The sequence below is a fragment of the Coturnix japonica genome, chromosome 1, assembly GCF_001577835.2.
Source record: "Coturnix japonica isolate 7356 chromosome 1, Coturnix japonica 2.1, whole genome shotgun sequence".
Taxonomy (NCBI): Eukaryota; Metazoa; Chordata; class Aves; order Galliformes; family Phasianidae; genus Coturnix; species Coturnix japonica.
The window spans coordinates 149,770,607-149,796,807 of NC_029516.1; the positions used below are offsets into that span (position 1 = coordinate 149,770,607).

At 41.4% G+C, this 26,201-nt stretch overlaps 1 long non-coding RNA gene across 3 annotated transcripts; it reads left to right on the top strand.

The window, feature by feature from the left end:
• The first annotated feature begins 392 nt into the window (after window positions 1-392).
• Window positions 393-26,201, top strand: LOC107308120. Of its 3 annotated transcripts, none has more exons than XR_004305938.1 (5): window positions 393-2,458; window positions 3,088-3,217; window positions 21,805-21,891; window positions 22,694-22,773; window positions 26,049-26,201. It is a non-coding gene; the product is annotated as an uncharacterized LOC107308120 (long non-coding RNA). The 3 variants fall into 3 exon arrangements; XR_004305939.1 differs by lacking the exons at window positions 393-2,458; window positions 3,088-3,217 and adding exons at window positions 13,216-13,583; window positions 14,391-14,481; XR_004305940.1 differs by lacking the exons at window positions 393-2,458; window positions 3,088-3,217 and adding an exon at window positions 13,220-13,583.

Consider the following 26,201-nt stretch of genomic DNA (forward strand, 5'->3'; position numbering starts at 1 on the left):
TGCGTTAAGAAAAGGTTTCTCCCTCTTCACATGCACCAATCTGAGTTATGAGTCTGTCCTCTTCTTACAAGCATACTAACTCTTTATTTTCTTCTGAGCAGCCTCATAGCTTGTCTGTATTTGCACGTGATGAAACTGGAAGAAGACCTTTAAAGATTTGTAAATAATTAGGCCAGATAATTGCCATTGATTCAGTATAGTTTGCTGAGAAGCACAGAAAAATCTCAGTGTGTTTATGAGAAATTTCTCTCTAAGCCAGAAAATCTTTAAAGAGCTACTGCCAGTGCTACTGTGGAAATAATAATACTGTAAGATTTCACAATCATGTTTATAAGCAAGAGCTGTTATGGTTCAGAAAACTCTAATGATTCACCAGCACTGTTGTTATGGTTAATTTTCCCGGAAAAGTATGTTATTGCAACAATTCCTCCTTATTTTTTTTTTTGTCATCACAGTGTTTATTCCATTATCTGTTTGTTTTTACTGCTGAATCTTAGTTTGGCACAGAGTCTCATAGGTCTAAAAAGGGTTTCTAAAAAGCCATCAACATTTTGAAGCATACACAAATTGCCAGGGGATTTTATTTTTGGCTTTTTGAGTAGCCTTGTGTTTTTGGATTTTTAACAGCAATGAGAAATTCTCTCTCAAACAACAACATTCTGAAATGACGTTTCAGGTTCTGCGGCTTCAGTCCACTCTTTTATGATGTGGGAAATGCCCTGCCTCTGAACTGTGCAAGGGACACGTCATTCCCCACAAATCTTCTTTTTAGCAGAAAGGAGTAAACACCTATGAGGTCCTGAGGGTGTGTTTTTAAAACAGCATCCGGTGCTCTCAAGGATTGCAACAAAGCTGGCTGAGGAGTCAGCAGTGAGAAAACACCAGGTGAGGAGAGAGTTGAGATGGGGAAGGATGAGAAACTTGGAGTAGCAGCATGGAGCAAAGGAAAACTTTCAGCTTTATTCTCCAGCTGCACTGAAATTTGTTAGATTGCTGACTAAGACTCCCGGGGAGATTGTAGGAGTCGCAGAGGGTGAGTGGTAAACATGGACATGAACAAAGCGCTGTGAAATATGCTGCTTGTCAGCAACCTTCCCATTATGTAATGGAGATGAGGTAGGTGGCCTGAGCCAAAAACATCTGTGAAGCATCTCTTGAGGCAGACCAAGAGCAGGAGGTGGGTGACAACACCTCCTCTCCCTCTTGTTTCTCTAGTTCCTTCTGTCTTGCCCTTTTCCTTTTCCCTTTTCCCTCTGCTCCCACGACTCCCTTCTCTACTCCCTACTCTCCCCCAAAAGACCCCCTCAAGCAGCTATCCATGTGCATTGCAAACCTTTAAAAAGAAGCTTGATAGCATGACAGTCTGGATGGTCTCCACTGGACAGTCTCCACTGTGATGGAGATATTGAGATCATAGAATCATAGAATAGTTACCTCTAAGACCATCTAGTGCAACCATCAGCCCATCCCCACCATGCTGACTAATCCATGTCCTTCAGCATCACATCCATACAGCTCTTGAACACCTCCAGGGATGGTGAGATAGATGCCTTCAGTCTTCCATCAGAAATTTGGTTCCATGTGATGCAGACACCTGGAGAGCTTGGAATTCAGGAAAGACATCCTCCTTGCCCATAAAGAACAAGGAAGATACAGAGAAGAACATTTTAAGAGTGACATCAAAATTTTCTCATTCAGAGTTTCTCTGGGCCAGATTCCTCTGAAGAAATATAGACATCTACATCTGGGCACCCTAGATCTCCCAGAATCATCACAAAAGATAAGTGCAACAATAAGTGGTCTGAAATACTTTCAAAATTTGCCACATATTCCCGTTCACTGACTCAATAGAGAAGTAACAGTGATTAGTTCGTATCTGAGTAAGTCTGTTGTAGATAGCCAGGTGACATGGTTCTTGCCTCTGTGCCTTGGTATGCCCTGACATCACTCTTCACCAGGGCTGCAGGCAGTGAACCCTAACGCTGCGCCAGCTTCAATTGTTTAATTTCCCTTTGCCTTTCAGTCTATTTTTGGTTTGTGACTGAACTTTGTGACTTCTTCTGTGGCACTCCCCATACACAGAGCATTCCTCCAGTTGAGATTTGACAAACATCCTGATTCTTAACACAGCTCAGAACACACCTGCTCTCCCAAACACTGAAGCTGTGGTAGCCTCACCCCAGCCAGGGCTGTTGTGTGGTGCCATTGCCAGCAGGACTTCCTCTCGTTCATATTTATCTGGTTCATTATTGCAAGGAGATGCTAGATCCCACTAGTAAGGTTAGGGTTGGGTGGTGTAGTTCTGTATCCTTGTGGAAAGTTACAGTTTAGGTCAAGACTCTCTGATTTCTAATGATGTTACTTAATTTTGTAGAGCTGGCAGAACAAACTCCTGCTGAGGATAACAATACTTGAAGTTCAAGAGTGAATCCAGACTTGGCAAAAGCATCAAATTCAGGTGTGTTTGTTTCTCCTAGTTGTTGCTCCAGGAGATGCCTGAAAATACATGTCTAATAATCTTGGTTTATTTTTTAATTGTATCCTGTTCCTATACTCCAAAGAGCTGTTGCAATCCAGTTCTGGGGCCCCCAACATAAGAAAGACGTGAAACTGTTGGAGCGAGTCCAGAGGAGGGCTACAAAGATGATCAGAGGGCACCTCCACTATGAGGACAGGCTGAGTGAGATGGGGCTGTTCAACCTGGAGAAGGCTGTAGGGGGGACCTTCTAGTGGCCTTCCAGTACCTGAAGAGGGCCTACAGGAAAGTTGGGGAGAGACTTTTTATAAGGGTAGGTAGTGACAGGATGAAGGGAAATAGTTTTAAACTGGAAGAGGGTAGATTTAGACAAAACATTAGGAAGAAATTATTTACTGTGAAGGTAGTGAGACACTGGAACAGGTTGCCCAGAGATGCTGTGGTTGCCCCCCTCCCTGGAAACATTCAAAGCCAGGCTGGATGGGGCTGTGAGCAACCTGGTCTAGAGGGAGGTGTTCCTGCCTACAGCAGGGAGTTTGGAACTAAATGATCCTTCCAAACCAAACCATGATTTTATGTTTCTTTTTTCTATGATCATTTGAACATTGCAGGCAGACTGTAGGAACATCTGATCTGACCTGGGAAATGCCGGTTTGAGATAAGCACAGGTGGTGAGATGCTGTAGTAAAAGCTATAATACCAAAGAAGAATGGTTCTCTGCAAACATGGCTGGAAGATGAGGTAAGTGCTGTCACACAGTCTTTTTGTCTAAGCAGATTCCCATTCCCAGTGCAGGAGCACTTTTTCTCAGCCTCAGCCTCGTGTGAATTCTTAGGTTAAGTTCAAGTCTGCCAGAATCTTATACTCTCTCCTGACCATAGCAGAACCTTAAAAACGAATTGCACTTTCATCTTCTTCAATGGCTTCTTCAGGCTATCCCAAACACCATAATGTCATAGTAAAATTGTTAATGGGGTCAAGACTAGTTCAGTTTTATCTCCATGGGCTTAGGTTACATCCACTAGATATAAATAGTTTTCTTCTGGTCCCATGTACCATTTTCATCAAAGGACTAAGATATTCCCATATGCTTATGCAAAGTTATTCTAACAAAAATTTAATGACTATGTTTTCTGTGAAACTAGGAACTTGACATGAAGAAATCTTGCCTGTTCTCCTTTTCCTCGGGGGCCTCCAAAACCTGTTGGATCTACCTACCCCATGAGGTAGATAACACCACTCACACTTCTGGCTCCCTGCAGCCTCTAAGACTAGGGTACCTTTTTGAACATGCCCTAAATCCTTTGTAGCATATGCTCAACTTCCTTCTTGGAAACACCTTTTCTGAGTCACGTCCTTGCACTCAGATGGGATTTGGCTGGAGGCCACACTTGGAAACATGAGCTGAGAAACACGCAAAGATACTGACCCAGCAAACATGCTTTAGCAGGGTCTGCACTTGCTCTGGCAGCCTTGTAGCCCTGACAGATGATTACTGGATTACATGTTATTTTCTAGTCAGATATCTGGTTGTGAAACTTTATGATTTTGTAGAGTTTAGGATGGGATGACTGCTTCTGCAAGGTAAGGGTTCGGATCCTGACAGTATCCTAGAGGGTTGTCTTGTCTGTAGGGAAGGTTACATTTCTGACATGCAGGGAATGATGTATGATGTCCCTCACATGATGTCAGTGCCTGACTAGACATGGGAGTCAGACTGCCACATGCCATAGCTGTCTCTGTGGTTCCATGTTGGCCTGTGTGGCCCATCCTGCATGGTTTCTATCAAGCCATGTCACTGCCTCCTAAGGCTCAGGAGGAAATGCTGTGTATGTTTTCTGGCTGCAATAACCACTCTGTCAAGAGGAACCCATTACCCCAAGGGGAATGAAAGCCTTGAGACTGGCTGGAAAGGAGAGGTATGCTTTAGGCTAGACTAGTGCTATGTCCTTATATGTTTGGAGCATACATGTTTTTGGAGATGTCCAGTCAAACTCATCCGCATTAACTCACACAAACACTCAACACACAGTGACAGAGACATAAATACCCCAGGGACACGGTCTTTCACGTCAGGTCTTTTGCATGGTGGACTGAGGATGGATAAGTAGAAAATGATCTTGTTTCTGATCCATCTTAGGCCAAATTGGTGGATCTGGAGTCATTCAAGCCGTGCCGTAATGATGTGTGATCCCATCAGTCCTGCCAGGACTGGAAGGGGGCATGAAGTAGCCTCAGGAGAGCTAGAAGGGAAGAGGGAAGACTAGTCAGGGAGTTGGCTGAGCTAAGCAAGTGGAGTGAGGTGGTGGATCCATGTCACTCCTTGAGCAATTGTGAGGCAACTCCCCAAGAAGCTGCCCTTCCCAAGCTGCAGCATGTGTCTGTACAATGTGCGTGGATCGCTGATGGGGGTGAACTCTTTCTCAGGACCCAGAAGATGAGTCAGAGTTGACTCAGGCCTTTGTAGTCCTCCTTACTCAAGTGATAATAGGTGAAAGAGAGAAGAGATGAAGCCTGTTTGTATTCCATGTGACTCCCAGTTTTGCTGTATGCTGCAAACACTGCATAGGGGAATTTTTTATTCTTTCTTCTTTCTTTCTTTTGGGGGGAGGGGGCAAACTTGACTTCTGGGTGAACACATTAAGTTATAAATCCAGTCTTTCATAGGAGAAAACAGCTTCATTTATAGCAGTCCCATTAAGCAAAGAACTTGCTCATTCTTTGTGGGGAGACCATTCTCCTGCCCACATGCTGAGGTATCTTGGAAGCAGTATGTAATCCTTTGAGGACTAATTATTAATTTGAATTTATTGAGTGCTGACAGACATGCTTGGTGCTTTATGGTCACATAAGGGAACCTTTGTAGCTATGCTATTTCAAGAGAAAACTGCCATGAAAAGTGGAAACTCCTTTGGCTTAAGTAGACTGGAAGACACTATTCTGATATTTTAAATGCTATCTTCCACAACACTGACCTGCTTCTCTCTTAAGCAAAGTATTAATAAACACTGACAGAAGTAAACAGGGAATCTCTCCTCTGGAATCAACAACGTAACATTTACATTACTGATTCTGTCCACCTAACTGTACCTGAGGGACACAAAGCTGCTGGATACTGAGAAATCAAGCTCAGTTTGTTTTCATTGGTGTACCCATGAGAAGAGCTTAGCTTTCTGTTTGGAAGCCAGTTTGTGGGTTGCACATTTTCTTTGGTCCTCCATATTGCCTTCTCCCGTCATCTTGTCCTGTCAAAGTGAATAGTTTCTCTGTTGTGGTTGCAAGGAAGGTGTAGTAATAGAGAAGAAAGATAATCCCAAATTGTTTTACTTGTAGTTATACTTCTATCTCTTTCGGCAGTGAAGATGAGCAGTTCAGCTAATGGAGAGACACAAGAGTAAAAAATATAGTGTCTGGGCTTAACTCTGACGAAATGAAGCAAAGGGAGCACAAGTAAAACCTACAGTTACACAACATAACTAGAGGCCTGGAGGTATTTTTCTTCTTTAAAACAAAACTGCCGACTCTACATAAGTAGATACATCTAAGGTTTCCAGATTGTCTGTTCATGAGACATTTATGTCAGCTTCCTGAAGTACAATCTCATTTAACTCATTACCTTGTGATCACAACCTTGAGAATAACAACAGTTTAATTGCAGTAAAGGTGAAGTGCAAACAGGCATGTTCTCTTCTTGTTGCTGCTGGTGGGAGAGATGAAACCCAAAAGGCTCACATGCATTGATGGTCCTTAAATCCTGTGAGTCAGTGACATGTGAGATGGAGTCCGGGAAATCATCCTGCTAACCTTTTCCAAGTCCTTAAGCATTCGGTGTGTGATGGTGAAGGTGATAATGAGTAAAAGAAAAATCTGTTATGTTTGTGGAGGTGAAATTGCAAAGGACTGTTGTTTTTTCTCTCCTCTCCCACAGGTTAGATTACGCTACAGAGAAAGAATTTACCCAAAGGCAGATAATGCTTAAACCATTTAGAAATAATTAATAGACATTAGAGTCATTGCATACTACAGAAAACTGTGTCCTGAAAAACTAGACAATAACTTTCCTTGTTAGGGTAAAGGATGTTTGTTTAGGCCCAGCTGGTGCTTCTGACTACCTAATTACCCAGAAATGAGGTAACTGCTTTTAAGGAGGTCAAAAATGCACTCCTCTGAGTGCTGGGCAACACAAGCCATCGGGTTTCCACAAAATGTCGTGCAGATATGTTGTTAAATTAGTTTTGCAGGTGGGGGCTGTGCTTAAACTTTATCTGCACTTTCTAAAAGGCCAAAATAGGTTTGAAATTTATCTACAGAACTGTTTTCTTCCTTCTGTAATGTTATGTGTTAAAGCAGCACTACAGTGACAGCGTATGTCTCTGCTCCAGGTTTATGAGGACCATCATCCTGGCCACCGCCAGCATCAGGACCTCCCTTATCACTCATAAGTGACCATCGCTCCTCCTTGGGATCACTGAGGTGGCAGAAAAGACTGGATGCCCTCCAAGTATTCAGTGCCTGAGCCAACTTCATAATCTTGAGAAGTCCTATCCCCATGGCCACATCTCATGATCATTTTGGCTCTCCTTTCTCCCAGGGCACGGGAAGTGCTGCTGCTTGGCTGTTGGCATTGCCTGCACCCCAGGGATGGTGCAGCTGGCAGAAAGTGAAGCTAAACCAGCCCCAGCTCCTCCGCTTGTTAAACAGCATCACGGGGGAGGAAGAATTACATCTGCTTCCCTGTTTTTGCAGAGGAGGTTGGGAAGCATCCCTTTGCCAAGCACTTTGCTGATGGTGCCATTTCCCATTCTGTGCTTCTCAGTATAGCTCTGACGCATGAGTCTCAGCTTGGTTTGAGGTGGGAATGGTCTGCCCTGCTGAGCAGGAGTGTGTACAGGGGCTTAGCCATTCAGCAGCTGGAATCCAGCTCTGGATTTGCCCCCAACATTTGCCAAATTCTCTCTGTTTGCTGGAAGATGATGAAAAACATGGCTGTGAGTTTGTGGCTGTCTAGTTCCTAGCAAGCTGTTAATACAAGGAATGGGGGGAAACCCAAACCCCAAAAGCCTGGACAGTTTACAAACCTTCTCTGTAACTTAAATAGAGGCTTGGTCTAATACTTCTAATTGGCTGGAGCAGGCTTTTCCATTTCCCAGATGGTTACTTAAGCACATGTAACTGCTCTCAGTGCTATGCTGTTATTGTGCTGCTTTCCTTTCCTGCTGCCTGACACAGAGCAATGAAACTGCCCAGGTCTGACATTACACACCAGGATACTGTAGCCAGAGTACGAATGTAAAAGGCAATAAATACCCTGCTAATCTCTTTAGCAACACAGAAGCAATGGCAGCAATTCTTTACACTACAAAACTAAAGCTGGTGCTTATTAAGACTTCTTTATTCCTAGAGTTCAAATTATTCCAGTTTTTAAGCATATGCATGCATTTTTGTCCAAATGGTTTGTATCACTACAGTAGGAACGCAGCTTTTTCCTTAGACTGCTGGTCTGCAATTCCCATTGCCTATGACTCCAACATGTCACTTAGTGTCTCCCTGTGACTGAAGCCTCTGCCTGTGAAATAAGGTTGATACACTTCATTGAATTCCAGCTGATTAGAATATTAGGCTCCTCAGTTTTAAAGGACTTCTGCTTCCCTACGGTATCCAACACAGCAAAGACCAAGTTTGTGTCAAATCTTGGAGGGAAAACAGCATGGAGAAAATCCTTCACAGAGCTCCCATAAACAAAAGGTTGTGCTGCCTTCACAAACAGCATTTTACTAGAATGAGAATTTGCAGGATAGCCGCAACCCAGACAACTACAGTGCTGTTATTATTTTCTCCATAGACCCATCTTTGCTCCTTCCATTTTTCCTTCGCCTTTTTCTTTACTTTTCAATTTCCCTTCCCCTTTCTGTTATTTCCTCTTCTTCCCCTTTCCATTCTCATTCCCATTCCCACTCCAGCAAAGATGCCACATTTCCTCTCGTCACAATGATTTCCTGTCTTTCAACTTTCCTCACTGATTTCCCTTTCACATATCCAAGGCATTTATTTTATTCAAACTCCTGCTTACTTGAGTGATCTGATGCTGAAAGAGAACAATTTAAATCACCTTCCTGCACTGAAGGATAGATGGAGGTTAAATTTATGAACTAAATGAATACCATGGACAATTTAAATGGATTGTCCCTAAACTATATGTATATATACAAGTTTTAAAAAGATAGCTGATGGTAATTAGTTAGAATGTAGAAATTGTGGCACTTGAGCATTATGCAAATGGCATGGAATAAAGGGTGAGTACTGTCTTAGTTTTAGCTGGGTTGGAATTGTTTTCTTCACAGTATCTGATATGATTATGTGTTTTTGATTCTAGGAGAAAAACAGTATTGATAACACTCCAATATTTACAGTTGCTGCTAAGCAGTGTTGTACAGAGCCAAGGCCATTCTCAGTGAAGGGCTCAAGGAGCTAGGAGGGAATATAACTAGAACAGCTGGCTTAAACTGGCCAAAGGGATATTCCATACCATATGATATCAAATAGAAAGAGTTTTGAAGGGGATGGAAGTTAGTTTCTCTCTCTTCCTCCAATCAGGGGGTGAGCTGGGCATTGGCTGGGGGGTGGTAGGCAATCAATTACTTGTTCATCATTTGTTATATGCACTTATATGTATAGACATAGCTATTATCCTTTTCTCTCCTACAAAACAGTTTTATCTCCATCCATAAGTTCTATATTGTTATTTATTATCTCCCCCATCCCATTGAGAAGGGGGCAGTGAGCAAACAACTATGTGGTACTGAGCCACCTGCCAAGTTAAACCACAACAAGATGGAAAGTTTACTTCCCCACTGCTGGAGTCTGGGTCCTGCTCCCCATGCCTCTTTCAATGCTGTGGCATTCCCCTTTCCCAGCCCCACTGCAGCCCGGAGATGGATCCTAGACTAAACACTCTCCTGGCCAAGGAAACAGCTGGGGTGTCCAGCATCTGCCACTTGGCTCTGCAGAGCAGGCACGTTTGTGCATGAACCCAGTGCTGGCTCGCCTTGCTGTGCCCCTCCTGCATGCTTGTGTTCATTCTGTCCTCCAGAGCTTTCAGAAATGGAAAACAAAGATTCAGGCTGTCTTGGATCCAGGCATGGGAGCAAGACAGGATAATGTCTATAAACATGCAGAAAATAATGGCATCATTTAACTTTCAGCAGAAGGCTTATTTATCTCTAAAGAGATTACACCAAGTGTTTCCATCCAGAGCTGAGCTATAGAGTAGATGCAAAACCATGACAGGAAACTTTTTATACACGAAAGGGGATTGTAAATTTCTGTTGTAAAGTTATGAATTGCATTCATTGTGGACAACAAGTCAAATGGTTCTGTTTTGCATACTTTTGGAGTATAGATATTTAAACACACTGGTAAAAGAAAGTGAGAGGAACGGCAGGCTCCTTCTTGCAAGATCCAGGTAGAACAGGGGTTCAGCTGCTCCAGACTGGAGAACAGTCTGAACTGGGCTTCATTGGCAGTGCAGATGCATGCTTGCCCAAGACACATGGATGTTTCCAGCAGGAGGAAATGGGGAGAGCTGGTAAGTAACCTTTAGGGTACAGAGTTTGATCCTCATCCCTAACTGCTGAAAATGAGCAGATGATAGATTGACCATGAGGTGCTGGAAGTGCCTTTAACACAGGAACAGACCAAGAGATGTGCATTACAAGAACATCTTTCTCTGTTCTCTAATATGGTGTCCACTGATACACAGAAGCACCATGATCTCATCTCCTGGCACTGGAGTCAACATACATTTGTGAGAGATTCTTGAGACCAAAACACCCAACCACTTTGTCTGGGATTGCAAAGAAGGAAAAATGAAAATCATGATGTGATGGAAGGCTCCTATGAGGCAGCAAAACAGTGATGCAAGAAAGATGATTTCAGTTTAAGGATGTAGTTTCTGTGGGTAAGGCTTAAGGCGTTAGTGCTAAGCAACAGTTGCACCAGAGGAGGTTAAGGTTGAATATCAGGAAAAATCTCTTCTCAGAAGTAGTGGTGAAGCATTGGAACAGGTGATGGAGTCACCATCCCTGGAGGTGTTTAAGACTGGTGTAGATGTGGCACTGAGGGACATGGTTAGTGAGCATGGTGGGGATGGTTCAATAGTTGTACTAGTTGATCTTAGATGTCTTTTCCAACCTTAATGATTCTATGATTCTTTCCTGGGACTGAGGTCTCTGCGGAGGTCATGCTTCAGCTGGGACTGTCTGAAGTCCTGGTAGACAGATGCCTCTTGTTTTACTCTGTGAGAAGTGACAAAGATTACACACCACAATAAGCAGTAGTTCTGGAATTGCAGCTTCATTTCTAGTGATTTGAATCTTAGCAGCTGGGAATTGTAGTGTAGGGACTGAAGGGCCAGGAGGAAAAGTGAATCTTTTTAAAAGCCATATAAAGCAAAGTTGAGACTTTATCTCGTCTATTCCACCCTTGGTTTAATATTGCCATTTCTTCCCACGTGCCCTTTTCACTACAGGGCAAAATGAAGCTTTCCCCTCCTCCCTTCTGCTCCAGTTACACTCTGCAGAGATTATGGACCATGACTGTTGCTTATGCAGGTGCAAGGCAGCGCAGTAAAAGGGAAGTGACTTGGATGTTAGCACGGCTGTGATGTGCTCTGCTGTTCAAGCAGGATCCCAGCATACAGCAAGCTTTCCACTCCTTCCCAGTGGTTTGTCCTAGACTGACCTGGATGTAGCAAGTGAGAAAAACACTGGATGAGGCCTCACTTAATCCTAGGTTCTCTTTTAACTACCAACCAAGCCGCCTCTGTACCAGCATGTCACTTGGAGAGGATGTGGACAAATATATCTGTGCTGAGGAGTGGCAGAAGCTGTTGTCCGCTTTTAGAACTGCTGAGCTGCATGTTTTTCTAAGCTGGCTAATTATTATGGGCTCAAAACTAACGGCTGTGTTTAACTGACAAGGCAATATGCCCTTCACCCATCTCTTGAGATGTCAGGAGACGTATCTCTTTTGAGAAGCATGCTCATTAACTCGTTCCTCCCTATCTGATTTGATCTTTTCAATATCATCCTTTCCCTCTGCACTTCTGTTCTCCTATGAAGGACAGCATCAAGCAAATTCCTACTGATTACAGATGGATCTTCCTCCTGCATCCTGCTGAGTTGCAAGGCTGAGTCTTTTGTGTCAGAAGTAGCAGATAGGACTATTATACCAACCTGGTATCATATGAGGAGCTGAAGAAAGGCAGCACCATAATCACAGAATCATAAAATAACTTGGGTTGGAAAGGACCTTCCAAGTTCATCCAATTCCAACTCCCTGCCAAAGGCAGGACTGTTAACCACCAGGCCAGGCTGCCCATGGCCTCATCCAGTTATTGCAAGGTGTTAATGCCAGAGCAGCCATAAGAAGAGGCTGCTGGAGAAACCAAATGGTTGCAGATGCTTCTGCCCTTCTCCAGGGTAGCAAGGCGATCAGGAGGAAGCAGTGTTTCAACAAATCACTATTTGCATCCAAGGTGGTTAAGTTGAAAATCAATTACTTTGTTTTCAAATGGAAAGAAGGACAGAGATTGCTGGACAAATGTCATTCAGTTTATCTACTAAGCAACACCGTAGTTGCAAAGTAAATAGAAACGTTTATTCCCAGAGAAACATGTATATAGAAACATTTATTCGCAGAAGTTTGTGATGTTTCTTTTCCCAGCAGGAAGAAGTTACCTGACAAAAGCAGGTCAGGATCTAAAATAGATGCCCCATTCCTGGAGACATTCAGTGTCAGTCTGGACAGAGCTCTGAGCAACCTGATCTAGCTGTAGATGTCCCTGTGCATGGCAGAGCTGGACTAGCTGACCTTCAAGAGTCCCCTCAAATTCAAATGATTCTATGATTCTGTGATTTGCTGAGAAAGGAAGAAAGTGACATAGCAACAAATGCACACTGATAACTGAGTGTCAGATCTTGCTCTCAGTTTGAAGGGCTCCCGACAAGGCTGGGAAATGTTTGTGTACTGTTCTGCAATGTCACCATCTCCAAGGGTCTGTTTAGTGCTTGAAGAGATTTACTAGCTTTGCATTTCCTGACAGGAGTGAATCTATTTTGGCTCCCAGATTCAAGGACCAGGCTACCAGTAGTTGTACTGTAGGACTGTACTTCTCCATGCTATAAGTTACAACAAGCTGCAGATTTTTAGAGCTTCACAAGGTCAAGTTGCCAGGATTTAAATCATTGCAGCATGGAATTAGAGCCCTATTTTGGGCCACCAACATTTAAATGTTTGTGCCAAGCTAGCAATTGCCTGAAGTATCATACCAATTTGAAAAAGAAATAAGAGGCAGAAAAAGGATAAGGGAGTAAGAGAGGGTTGTTTTTTACTGTGAATAACTCTATTACACATTGTACACCAAGAAGAGATGACTTCAGGGATAAATGACCCTTGTGACCGACTTCCCCAGATCACAGGATGTCAATTTGTGATTTGAAGGCACCTACTATGTAGCGCAGGGAGTGATGTGAAAAAGCGCATGTTATCCCCAGACTAAATCAATGTCACTTTGTTTTCAAGCTAGAAAAGACAGAAAAAAAGAGGGAAAGGAAGGGAGGGAGAGAGAAAGGATGTCTCAGATTAAAGCGTGTTCTCAAGGGTCACACCAGAGTGTCCTTACCTCAGCAAATGCTTTGGCTTAACTTCATAACTGAATAATCCAGCTATCTGATACTGCCTGAGAAATAAAGTTCTTTAAAGCTTCTGCCCATTTTGCAGCACTGTAATAAAGTAGGTTGCAGCAAGTATCCTGCATGCCGTGCCTCCAAATGTACCAGTTAATTACTGAGCCCTTTAAACCTGCTAACAAGACGAGCCTTGTTCTTTCAACCTATTGCTTTTTGCCAAAAGAAAAAAAAAAAAAAAAAAGAAGAAGAAAAAAAAAAGTCTAAGTCTGTTGGGCAAATAAATCTTTCCAGAGAAAACAGATTTGTTTCCAAATCACTCAACTGTGCTGAACTGGAAAGGAAGAAATGTTATTTTTTCCAGGATGAAAGCAAAACAAGATCTCTCCCTGTTTACCCCGTCTCACCCATTTCTAAAGAAGGTCAGTTTAATTCCTTCATTACTTTTTCCTGCTGTCTTATTTATCTTGAAGTCTTCTACTCTTTTTCACTTTTACTGGCAAAGCCCTGCCTCATTGGTCCAGCACAGCAGTGCACTGTGCTTTGCTCTTCACAGCCATGTGAAGATGCTGAATAGTGCCGGGTGAACTGTGAGCATCCAAAGTTTTTCCTTTCTTCCTCGCTTTCTCTAAGCTCCTGAAAAATAAATAAATAAATAACAAGCCATAAATCTCAAGAGCTTATTGTTAAATTGGTTTTCTTTTGGCGTGCTGTGCATTTTGGATGCTCCTAAGCCTGTGAGAGCAGTGACAAATTCAGCTTGTCCCAACCCCGCCACAGTGTACTGCTGGTTGTACTCTTGTACTGTAATCTCCTTTTCGTACTGATGCCCAGAACTGAATTGGGGAGGAAGGAATGGCAGTAGAAATATAGAATCATAGAATCATTATGGTTGGAAAACACCACTAAGATCATCCAGTCCAGTCATCCACCCACCACTACTGCCATGCCCAATAAACCATGTCCTTCAGTGCTACACCTTCATGTTTCTTGAAAATCTAAGGCAGTGTGGTGAGACGGAAAAAAGGTTTTCTGTCTTCTTAGTGGGCAACTTTTAAGTTTTAACTTAGAAGGAACTTTGGACAACTCAGGGAAAGGCTACATTTCAATGGCATTAAGTAAGAGTCATCGGGTCTGCTTACACCAGTCAGCCAGCATGTGAGTTGTGTTTTGAATGCCAGAGTGTCAGACTGTAGAGCTAGGCACACTTTAAATTCTTTTGTTAACAGTTGTAGGCTATAAGAAAGAATCATTAGAACAGAGTTGGGTCTCCAAGATGGCATCTTAACCTAAGATAAATGCACCCTCCTGAATTCTCAGGTAAGTGTTGTCTACGTGCTGGTTTGCTTACACCAGTTTGACCTTTCCTATGCTCACGTACACACTACTGATTTTAGAGCATCAGCTTCAACAGAAACACCAGAAAGGAGGTATACCTTACCTGCTGATATGCAGGTTTTAGTGCAAAGGCTCCTACACATGACAAAGTGCCGGTGTCTTACCGTCAGACTTTTCTGCTGTTGAATTACCTCACTCATGCCTCAGGCACTGAGTGTTCAGACAGCTACAACTGCTTAGCTGGGATGCAGGGAGCTGTGACCTGATGACTCAGGCACGGTAACTCAATCAGGTGCCTGTGCCCTGGTTGCAGCTGGACAAGTCTAGAGGCAAGCCACATTTATGCAGCACATGCATACACCAAAGGAGGTATAAGAACCACAATGGCCAAAGGTTCTATGTGAAAGTCTACAACAGTGTACTGAACTCACAGATGGACTCACTTCTCAGTTTTGCTTCTAGACTCAAAGTTATAGTCCTATTTTGAACAATAGGATAAAATATATGGCAGAGTGTACATGGTTCTCAATCTTTGCTAGTGAAGTGAAAAGCATTTCACAATCTTCAAGCGCAATTCCAATCCATGTGCCAGTGGATCCAGAAGCTGTTTCACAACATGTCAATTCTCCCTCATGTTCTCCTTTGGTCATTAGAAAAATTGATCTTATACTCTCAAAACCATTTGGAAAATGCTACCTCCCCCATCTTAGCTCAGGTGCCAACAGATCTGTTCTGCTGACCATCATGAGAATGGATGCATGCTCCATTACTAACATTTTCAGTTCTCTAGCTGCCTGAGATTTTTGGGATTGTTATTTTGAGACATTGTTAATACTAAAGAAAGAACTTTCAGAAAATAAATAACTGGCTGTGAAAATCAGTACGCTCCCACTGAAGTCAACAGGAGTTATGTGAGTGGGTGCAGATGGCACCTGCTTGTTCTTTATAACCAGTGTTTATTCATTCACTCTAGATGATCCTAAAATCTTTACCTTGTCAGCCCTTCTCTGCACAGATCTAGTCTAGCCTGCGTGAGAGCAACATTTGCCAGCTGTGCTGCCAAGAAATTACACTGTGCAAATAATTACCCTAGAGGAGGATAGCTTTGGCAGCAACTACCTGAGTGCTAAAGAAATGCAAGTAGTCGAAGGAGAGTGCTGCCATAAAGTGTCTGGGGGAACGTATCAGGGAGACATTCAGCAAATGTGACTGAGACCTCTGATTCTCTGCCAGCTGTCAGGTTTGGAATTACAGCCATAACAATTAGCCATGATTACTTCCCGATATTGTTAAGTACAGTGCAAAGATCACCATTTGGAATTGTTGCTTTCTGTAGTATGTGAGGGTGGTGTCACAGAGGAGTATCAGATCACAGCGCCGAAGACTGGTGATGGATTAGAAGATATGGATCAGTAGGATAAATATTTACTGTTTATGCTTAGTAGGTCACCCTCCACACAGCTACTGGCAGTAGCTATTAAAAACACAGTCATTATTTCATAGATAAATAAAGATAATGACATCTCTGAGTAGTGCTACAGAGGCTACAGAGTCATGTCTTGACTGTGGTAGTCCAATTGACAGCCCTGTAGTTTGACCTAGCTGATCTTATGCTATATGTTTCCAGCCAAGTTCCACTGGTGTTTATAGCTAGATCTAAAATAGAGCACCTCTGTGGGAAGCTGGGGAAAATGTTTTGCTATTTTTTTTTCTTCATTGCATTCAAAAGTAGCTTCTGATAACTCACCTTAAAAATTTCCTCCATACGCAATTGGTATTACAACTTATGTCAGGACTAAACAAAACAATTAAGTCCTGCTGAAGCTATAGCTTGGATTTCAGGCTTACACTGTCAGTGAATGCAGGCTGAAAGTGATTTACTCTGAAGGAATATGATAACCTTGCCACAGCCAGTTCTTCCCCCTTCACTTATATTCACACTCCTAACTCCTCTCTCAAAGGCTTTCCTGAATACTTTGGAGAGCAGAGTGAAGGAAGGAGAGTGAGGGGTTTGTGTGGAGAGCTGGTTAAGTTCAGCCAACCAGACTGGATGTCTTACTTGTTCCTATTGACATCAAGTCCTGGTGTAATGTCAGTGGGTTCCCTTGGAGAGCTCAGGAGTCCAGTCATGACTAATTGAACAAGTCTAAAGTCTAAGTTCAGATATTTAGGCCCAGACTATTGTGGTCTGTAAAAACAGTTGATGTACAGATAATTATTTTTGTTAAGAGCCAGCCAAACGTTTTGCCATCAGTAACAAATTTAGAGCTTTCTTGCATGCTTGCACTCCAATCATTGTATCCAAATCAGTGATTAGTTCCTTCCTTGGCTGCTAGACATCTCTTATTCAAGGGGTCTGACATAGAGCTGTTCCATTATAAATGATCATGAAAAGCAAAATCATTGTTCACCTCTATCGACAGAACAAAGGCAGCTCTTACAATCAGACTTTGGTTAAATGCTTAAGGAAAGACCATTTCTGCCAGATCAAATGAGTGCCCATGGAAACCAACCGTGGCAGAAATTGGTTTAGTTAAACATTTGAGCTAATCCGCTCTAAAGTTCTTTTAGCAATGTTTATTCAGCTTTAATTGTTTCACGAACACACAACAGTTTAAAGAAGGCCTTAGAACCTACATCAAGTCCATACGGTTCATTTAATACAATTTAATTTGACCACTTGAGAGGCATAAACATTCTTAACATCTGAATTAAAGGTGTCTCTGGAAGGCATTCAGCTTTTCGCTAGATGTTGTTAAGAAGCAGACAGAAGCCAAAGAGAGGACTGTTACACAGTCAGTAATCTGATATTCTGCTATCATTTCCACAAAGTTCTTTTTCACAGGAAAAAAACCTTGACTTGGGATTCCTAGAATAGGTGAGTTTTTTTATATGAAAGAGTAGATGCTTTGTTCTTCTATAGTTAATAGAAGAAAAATCTTGTTGAAGTTTGCATAAGCTTTAGATATACAAGACCTGGAGTTATACTGCTCTCTTACATGAGAAAGCCTGGTAAGACACTGTTCCCAGTGCTGCTAAGACTTTTGTGTGGTAGTGAAGTAATAACAAGTATACAGCAAACTCTAAATTTCTGTCTTCTATGGAGACTCTGGAAATCAGTGGATAAAGAAATAACCCACAGATGTTCCCTCAGCTAAATTGCGAACAGTTTAATTCTGAAAATCCCAAGGTTTCACAAAGTGGAGGAGCCAAAAAGTAAATCACATTTATAGGACATGAAGTCACCTGTTGTCCAGTTTCATCTAGAGTTCTGGATCTGCTGAGGATAAAGGTCTTGTGGTGCAACAGCATCATGGAGCAAAGCACACCTGGTACATTTGGCCTTGGGTAGACTCCCGCCTGGGAACAGACAGGCTAAAGCACATATAGAGTGTGTTTTAACCTAAGTGCCCACTCACTTGCACTGAGTAGAACTCCCAGAAGTGCCTGTTCTTGTCCTCCAATGATTAGTGGGAGTATCCAAGGGTAATTAGGCTACTGGCGTAAGTGCCTCAGCAAGGGCTGAAAAACAAGATGACTGTATGTTCCACAGACCTAATTTTATGCAAATTAGTGGTTGCCACTTTGAATTATTACTCAAAGAAGAAGGAGAAAAATGGGAAAGGAGAATAATTAGCCTTCTGAGATATTTCAAGTAAAAGGACATTCGTCAGATAGATATTTGAAAGGCAAAACTCAGCATAAATGGGACTGTGAGGGAGAAAAAAGTGAAGAAGTGCTCTTTGCCCTCAAAGGCAAGGTGCTGAGAACAAAGAAATCAAAGGGTAGTGCTCTCTCCTCCCCTGGTTTTGGCAAGAATGTTTTTTATGAGTAGAAAGACATGAATGTATAGGATCTTTCTATTGGTAGGTGAAGATGCCCATCTACAGAGCTTTATTTTGTTGTTGTTTTACTATGATCAATATTTTAGCCTTATCTTAGGTCTCAAAGGTCTTCACAAAGGAAAGCAGTTGGTCTACAGGAGAAACAAGAATAGCCAAAGGTTTTTATCACTCCTTTAGGGTAGGCCTGCTCTATAGGCACTGATGAGACTGTGCTTGCTGCTGTTAATTGCAAACTCACCTAGAAACAAAAGCTCAGAGTTCAGTTCATGCTGCAAAAATTCAGATTAGCGCTTGAGCAGCTGGACCACCTTGCAACACAGACACACAGGGGATCTTGTTTCTTAAACACAGACTTTCCATGCCATTTTGGACCCCTGAGAGTATCTGAGAGGTCTCTGCATCCTGTCAGAGACTAATAAGGTATTATGTGCAAACTTTCCCTTTGGGAGAAACAGGTGAAAGCCATGTGGTATTTGTTTTGGCATCTCAGATAGCACTAGATACCTCTGCATGGGTAAGCTGTCCTCCTAGCCTCTGCAAGATATCATCTATATTGCTAAAAAACAGAAGGCAAGAATGGTTGCCAAGGACAACCAGTGCAAACTGCTGCCCATACTGCTTTGGGCTTGTCCTGTCCTGTCTATTCTACTTGATCCTGGATTATTTCTGAAGCCTGTGTGGTCTCCATGTGATCCTGAGAGAGAAATACAGTTTGTTGTCTATTTTGGTAGGAAATATGTGAGTTGCCCTGATGGCTGCACTTCTGCTCACCCAAGTTAGATTTTTACATGTTTTTTGCATGTTTGGAGGTATGCTGTTAGAGGATGAGTCTGAGGACATATAAGCTGTTGGGATAGTGGTGGTGGACTGTTTTGGGTGTTGGGGGCCAAACCTGGTGAAGTCTTATCCATACTGTGTTTTGAAGGGATCTGCAATATTTTTTTTATCTCAGATCAACATGTGTTTCAGTATTGGTAAGCTGATACAGGCCACCCCTGCCATCATACGGACATTTTAGCTTGAGATGGGTCACTGGCACAGCTGTCCAGATTTCTTATTGAAGTTGGCTTCACTGAAAAACACTCGATTGTTGTTCTTCTCTCCCAACCAACTAAGCAAGAAAATGAAAGCAACAGCAAAACAAAGTCAAAAAGTGTAGTTATTTAAGAGCTGCTGCTTTTTGAGGGCTTGGGATTTCCACTGCTTTTGGCTGGTCAGCAAAACCTGCTAAGCAGAAACAGAAGGCTGTGGCCCCTCCACTCTGCTGTGGGTTTGGGTTGGAACACAGCACCTCAGTGTGCGTAACCCAAGCGTGAGAACAAGCCTTGCTGCCCTGCAAGCCCCGCCGAGCCTGCATGTTAATGCTTAATGTAATTCTTGGCCCGCTGTCATTTTGGCAGCGCTTTGAACTGCAGACCTCAATTTAATACAATTATTAGATGTAAGACGAATACCATGTAGGATACACCAGTCATCAAATTGTAGACTGGAGGTCTGGATCATGAGATATTACGTTGCCAGTCCTCATGCTCAGAGATTTAAACACTCCCCATGCTAGTCCAGGTGATGTTTGCCCAGTTATAACAAATTGTCCAGTAACAGAAAGATCTGTAGTAGATCCATAGGTCCCAGATCCACAGGAATGAACCAAAATGACAGATCACAAGGTGTTGATCTGGAAATCAGGAGGGTGAGGGACTTTATTTCAGTTCCCCTGCTGACCTGGTCTGGGACCCTTCCAGGCTTCCTAATCATATGGAAGAAGAAATTATCATATTGGCTTTATCTGAAAAGCCACTTGGATGTAAAGCACATCTGCAGACTAAAGACCCTAATATTCTTAGAATTTAACAATAATAATAGTAATTTAAAATAAACAGAATTATTAAAATCAGGTACAGGTTTTTTTCAGTATCCTTGGACCACCAAAGCTCTGCTAATGAAATGTTTATTTTCTTTCATAGAGGGAGCAATTTGTCAGATTAGTATTCTGTCCTTGCTCTCCAAAAGATCTGAGGTTGCTGAATAGTGAGAAAGACATTTTTTTGCTCCTTGGTGTTTTGTTTTCACCCTTGACTACATGGCTCTTTCCTCCAGTTAGGTTACTAAATTCCCTCTCTGATGGACAGCCCATAGCATATTGACTTCAGGTAAGCAAGACTTCGGGTAAGAGCTGATGAGCCCAACGAGAGCATGAGGTCATCACAGAAATAGTCCTTTGCCTATCAAAGTTGGGAGTTATACACAACCTTAGGGATCCTATTCTTTATTTATAAAGGAGGCTTGAAATACATTCCAGACTCTTTTTTGTGTGTGTGCAAAAGACATTTACATGGAGAAGGCATAACAAAAGCATTTGAATGCCAGGTTCTAGAGAGAATATCTACAGGAACATTTGTATTTGCATGGCTTCATTTATTTAGTCTGGAATGTTCTTTGACTCAATTCTTGTGTCCTCCTCTTCTCTGGCACACACAGAAGAGTGGGGCTCTTGGGGGATTTCCATCTCCTCCATGCAAGAATTTTGCTTCTGACACGTATGAGGAGTAGGAACAGAACTGTGGCAATAAATAAATATCAATGTGATTAAAAACAAATGTATGAAGAATTATTAATGGCGCACTTGAGAGAATGGACGAGTGCTATGCCAGAAATACCACCAGGAACTGAGTGAATGTGAAGGGCTGCACAGCCTGCAAAGGCAGCAAAAGGTGGCAAAAGTGATTTGCTATGCATGCAAAAAGCAATATTTGAGTTCGCAGATGAATATTTCCTGTTTAATTAGTAGTCTTGCTCTGAACTAGGAAGACAGACCAGACTCAGGACTGTGCACATAACATACCTCTGACAGCTGGAACTGCCTTGGCCTTCTTTTCTTTTCATCATTTCCATTCCCCCCACAAACACCATGCCTCCTATGCCAGCAGCTCTTGGAGAAGTTTGGACAACCTGCAGTTCTTCTCTTCTTGCTTTGAAGGCATTACTGAAAAGACAGATGGAATGTCTGGAAGTCCAGAAAAACTGCCTTTTATTCGGGGTAGGAGACTGAGTGTGGCTCTTTCCCTAAAACACAGTTCTTTTCTCAAGCGTTCTTCCCAGTTTTGCCACTGATGCATTTGAAATGCAGCCACCGCATATGCAGGGCTTTACCCCAGTGGGTAATTATCCAATAGCTCCTACTCTGAGTGTTCATGTAACTGCGTGTAGACAGAGAAGGAAACAAGTCATTTGCATACAGAGCAAATATTTTGTCATCACCTGCTGTTCATCCTAATGAGATTTTGCCAGACTCATTAGAGTGATTCCACGCTTCTTAATATCCACTGGGATTGCTTTATTATTTGATAGAGTCAACAGTTGGCATATGCCATTGTGTCTTTGTATTCAGCTCCTTCAAAACCTCTGAAGGCAGCTGAACAAAGGAAATGAATAACCAGTTTTGTTTCTTTCTCTCTCCCAGGATTTCCTAGCGTTGACACCAGTGACTCCTAAACATCACCGTTAAAGGATCTCTTTATCAGCCCTCTCCCACAGGCTTCTAAAGGAGGTAGGTATCCTTGTTCTTGTATGGCTGAAAGCAAGGTTCCTTAGGAGACCTGTTCCCGCTGAGGTCTGATGGTGATTTCTGTTGTTCTGTTTTCCCTTCTGGTTTTAAAAATTATATTTCTAAATCCATTGCTGGTATTTTATTTTATTTTATTTTATTTTATTTTATTTTATTTTATTTTATTTTATTTTATTTTATTTTATTTTATTTTATTTTATTTTATTTTATGTTCTCCCTGTTACTCGTTCAGAAAGTCATACAAGCAACAGGGAAGAGCTCTAACACATGAAAGAAAGAAGTGATGACATTAAAAATTAAAATTCATCTGTTGTGAGTTCACATCAATAAAAAGCTATGGAAGATTTGGCAATGTTTTACATGGCATTTCTTGTATATAGGCTTTCCATATATCTCAGTGATCATGGACAGAGAACTATCAACTGCATGAAAACAAATGAAAACTTAGAGAAAAATATTTTTCTTTACTCTGGTCAGCTGTAATAATCTGAGGTGTTCCAATGGTATTAACAGGACATAATTCGTTTGGGCGTTACTTATAACAACATAAAGTTAATAAAAGATCTTGAGTGTTATATTTAAGCTGACAGCGTCACTTTAAACAAACCTCTCTAGATGATTTTTGCTTTGGAGTCTCCTTTTACAAAAACAGACCTTGCAAGAGGCAANTTTTATTTTATTTTATTTTATTTTATTTTATTTTATTTTATTTTATTTTATTTTATTTTATTTTATTTTATTTTATTTTATTTTATTTTATTTTTTCTCCCTGTTACTCTGTCAGAAAGTCATACAAGCAACAGGAAAGAGCTCTAACACATGAAGAAAGAAGTGATGACATTAAAAATTAAAATTCATCTGTTGGTGAGTTCACATCAATAAAAAGCTATGGAAGATTTGGGCAATGTTTTACATGGCACTTCTTGTATATAGGCTTTCCATATATCTCAGTGATCATGGACAGAGAGCTATCAACTGCAATGAAAACAAATGAAAACTTAGAGAAAAATATTTTTCTTTACTCTGTCAGCTGTAATAATCTGAGGTGTTCCAATGGTATTAACAGGATATAATTCGTTTGGGCGTTACTTATAACAACATAAAGTTATAAAAGATCTTGAAGTGTTATATTTAAGCTGACAGCGTCACTTTAAACAAAACCTCTCTAGATGATTTTTGCTTTGGGAGTCTCCTTTTACAAACAGACCTTGCCAAGAGTCAAAGTAAACACTATGTTAATCTTAGATCAGCCTTTAATTTCTCCTACTTCCTATCCCTTCCCCTTTCCTTTCAATTTCCTTCCAAGACAACAATATTAGAGACAATTCAAATTGGACATGTCCGTAGCTGAACAGCAAAAATCACTAACAGAGGACAATGAGAATAGCAATAAACTCAACATCATAATTATTTTCTCATCACACCAGCAATTACAAAAGTAAAGAAGAAACAACTGAGGGCTCTTAACTTGATAGTGATAGTTTAATTTTCTCATGTCATGTAATATTAAACAGGGTAATGCTGCTACAGGGATCCCTGGCAACAATTAAACACGGCTCACTGCAGGCTTGAGGAAGGGGGATAGCTCACTGTTCACTCTGATGGTAATAATTATATGCTATGGAAATAGTAGAATTAATACATAGACATGAATTCTTCATTTTCGCGAAGTTCCTATCTGGCTTAGTTCCTTCCAGATTTCTGTTATTGTGATATACTCTCCTTACTTAGAACGAGGCCAAAATGTTGGTCTGTGTTTGGCATAGGCTGAAGAATTTTAGCTTCAGTCTAGTCTACATGGTGAAGAATTAACTTGGCAACAGGTTAACTCATGAACTTTGAAACTCATATGCTTTTCATTCATGCTGTGTGCTGTAGACTCTTCATAGCTAACACAGAAGAGTTGAGGTTGAGACTTTTGCTGATGGGCTGCTTTTAATCTTGATATATTTGTTGTTAAGTCCACACAGAGTGTGTTCCTGTGATTGCAGATCACCTCGAGGTTTGGTTGCCAAAGCATAGATCTTTCTATGGTATCCTGCCGGGTATCTAGCTGATGCTTCTAGAGACCACTAATTTCCCATTAGTGTCAAAATGTATCTGACAGTCTTGCGCAAATACCTTAAATACAGGAGGATATTGCAGAAGAACACTGATACCTATGTTGAATCAACTGAGTTGAATCTCTACATTTACTCCTATGAATAGCTATCCAGGCACTGTTGACTGCACCGACTAGATTTCAGTTGATTATATTCGGAGCTAAGGTATCCGTCTCTTTTATTGTCAACAAGTGTATGCTAAGGTTCCTAAACTTGGCCAATGGAGTTGTTTTGCAATAGTATGGTTGAGCTCCATTTGCCTCTTCAGGTATGCTTGTGCCTCCTATAGATTCGACACCAATATCTGTCAGGCTGCCTACATTCAGCCTACTATCAGTCTACATTTCAGATGGCTCTTGCTGTGGAGTATATCTGAACTCTGAGATATAATGATACAATGATGATACAATAATAACACAATGACCTTCAACTGTTTGTCTTGAAGTTTATACTGTAAATAAGATAAATCCATTTATGAGTGCGAACTCAGACCTGCATTTCATTGCGAGCACAAATAAAACCACAGTCACCATGGGAGGAGAAAGAATGGTGAAGAGACATCATGGGGTGAGGTTTTCTTCTCTGTGTTTTCATGGTGGGTGCAGCGGCGGTTCTTCAGAAGCATTCTTGCTGTAAGAATGCTGTCAGATACAGAGGAAGCGCTGAATTTGAACCATATGTTGGGGCCCCGCACAGTGCAATCCCATTTACAGCTCCATTAATTTTAGTTTCTGTTATTTCATATTGTACCACTTACTTTAACTTCTCTCTCTTGGCAAATTATCATCAAAGTCCTACTCAAATTGGCCAAACTTTGCGTTTCCTCTCCTGATATATGCCAAAGAAGGGTATCCTGATTCAGACAGGTTATGAAACTTCACTTTGTACCTTCCACTATTTCTTAAAGACTTTAAAGAGTGTTCAGAATGATTGGGCGGGCTTGCTTTTGTTTCCACTTCCCAAGGAAAGCTGGAACCATTGACCTTTGTAGTATTTATGGCCATCCCCAAATCCTCTAGCCAGTGAAGGGAAAAAGGAGAAGAGAGGACAAGTCAGAGAGGTCAGATAATCAGACACTCCCTCAAGGAAAGGATCATTAGTGAAAGAGAAATGGAGTCTGGTGATGAACACGTAATCTTGAAAGGGGCAAGCGTGGAAAATTTGGACACTGAAATTTTTGACAGTTCTTTGGTATATTGTTTATTTTCCATTTAATATTCCTTGTGTCCATAGAGAGTTTTTCATGATAACACAAAAGCCAAAAGAGGCAGAAATAAAGTTGTCAGTGGCACAAAGATTGGCAGATGTAGAAAAGCATGAGCTATAGGAATTCCTGCAAATACAGAGCCTACCTGAGGATAAAAGATGAAAGTGGAAATAATTTATTTCTTTAAATGGCAATATTGTTTATTTTAAATATAAGCCTTGAAAAAGCTGTGATGAACACATGCTAGAGTATAAATTTGCTACTATTTATCAGTGCATTTCAACTATAATGCAAAAATGTTCTCTGTCCTATGCACTGAATGTTAATTTAACATCTTTTGAGGAAAGGCCGAAAACATTGAATTGTAAAAGTTCAAATAAGCAGAATCTATGTGTGTGCTTAAACACTATTTGAAACAAATCTGTTTGCTTGCTTTTTCAACTCTAGCAACATCCACATTATCTGTGCTATGGCAACAGAGATGTTCTGGATGATAATAATAACAGCCAAATCACTAGCCAGAGCATGTTCTCCAGTGTGTGGCATGGGATACTTGTGCTGATCTGCAGGGAGCCAGACTGAGCCCCTCAGAATTTATGAGTTTAGGCTCAGTGGTGTGCAAACACAATTACACATCTTTAGAAAGCTCCCTGACCTGAAAATCCTAATGCAAACTTCACATGGAACTGCATCTGAACTGATAAACCACTCTGCACTGATACAGTTTGTTTCACTACATCCATGGGAATGTTCATCTGCAGTTCGTATAAAATGTCCATGGATTTTTGACAGATGGATGCAGTTCAGTTGAATATCTTATTTGCTTTCAGATGAGAATGAGCTGCAGAACCAGGAGAACTTCCTCTTCTAGTCATGGAGTGAGACGATGAAGTAAATCCAAGTTCTTGAAAGTTAAAGTGACCTGGGCAATTCAATTGCTTCATTTTCAAGAATGTGTCATTTAAAAATAAATATGTTTTAGA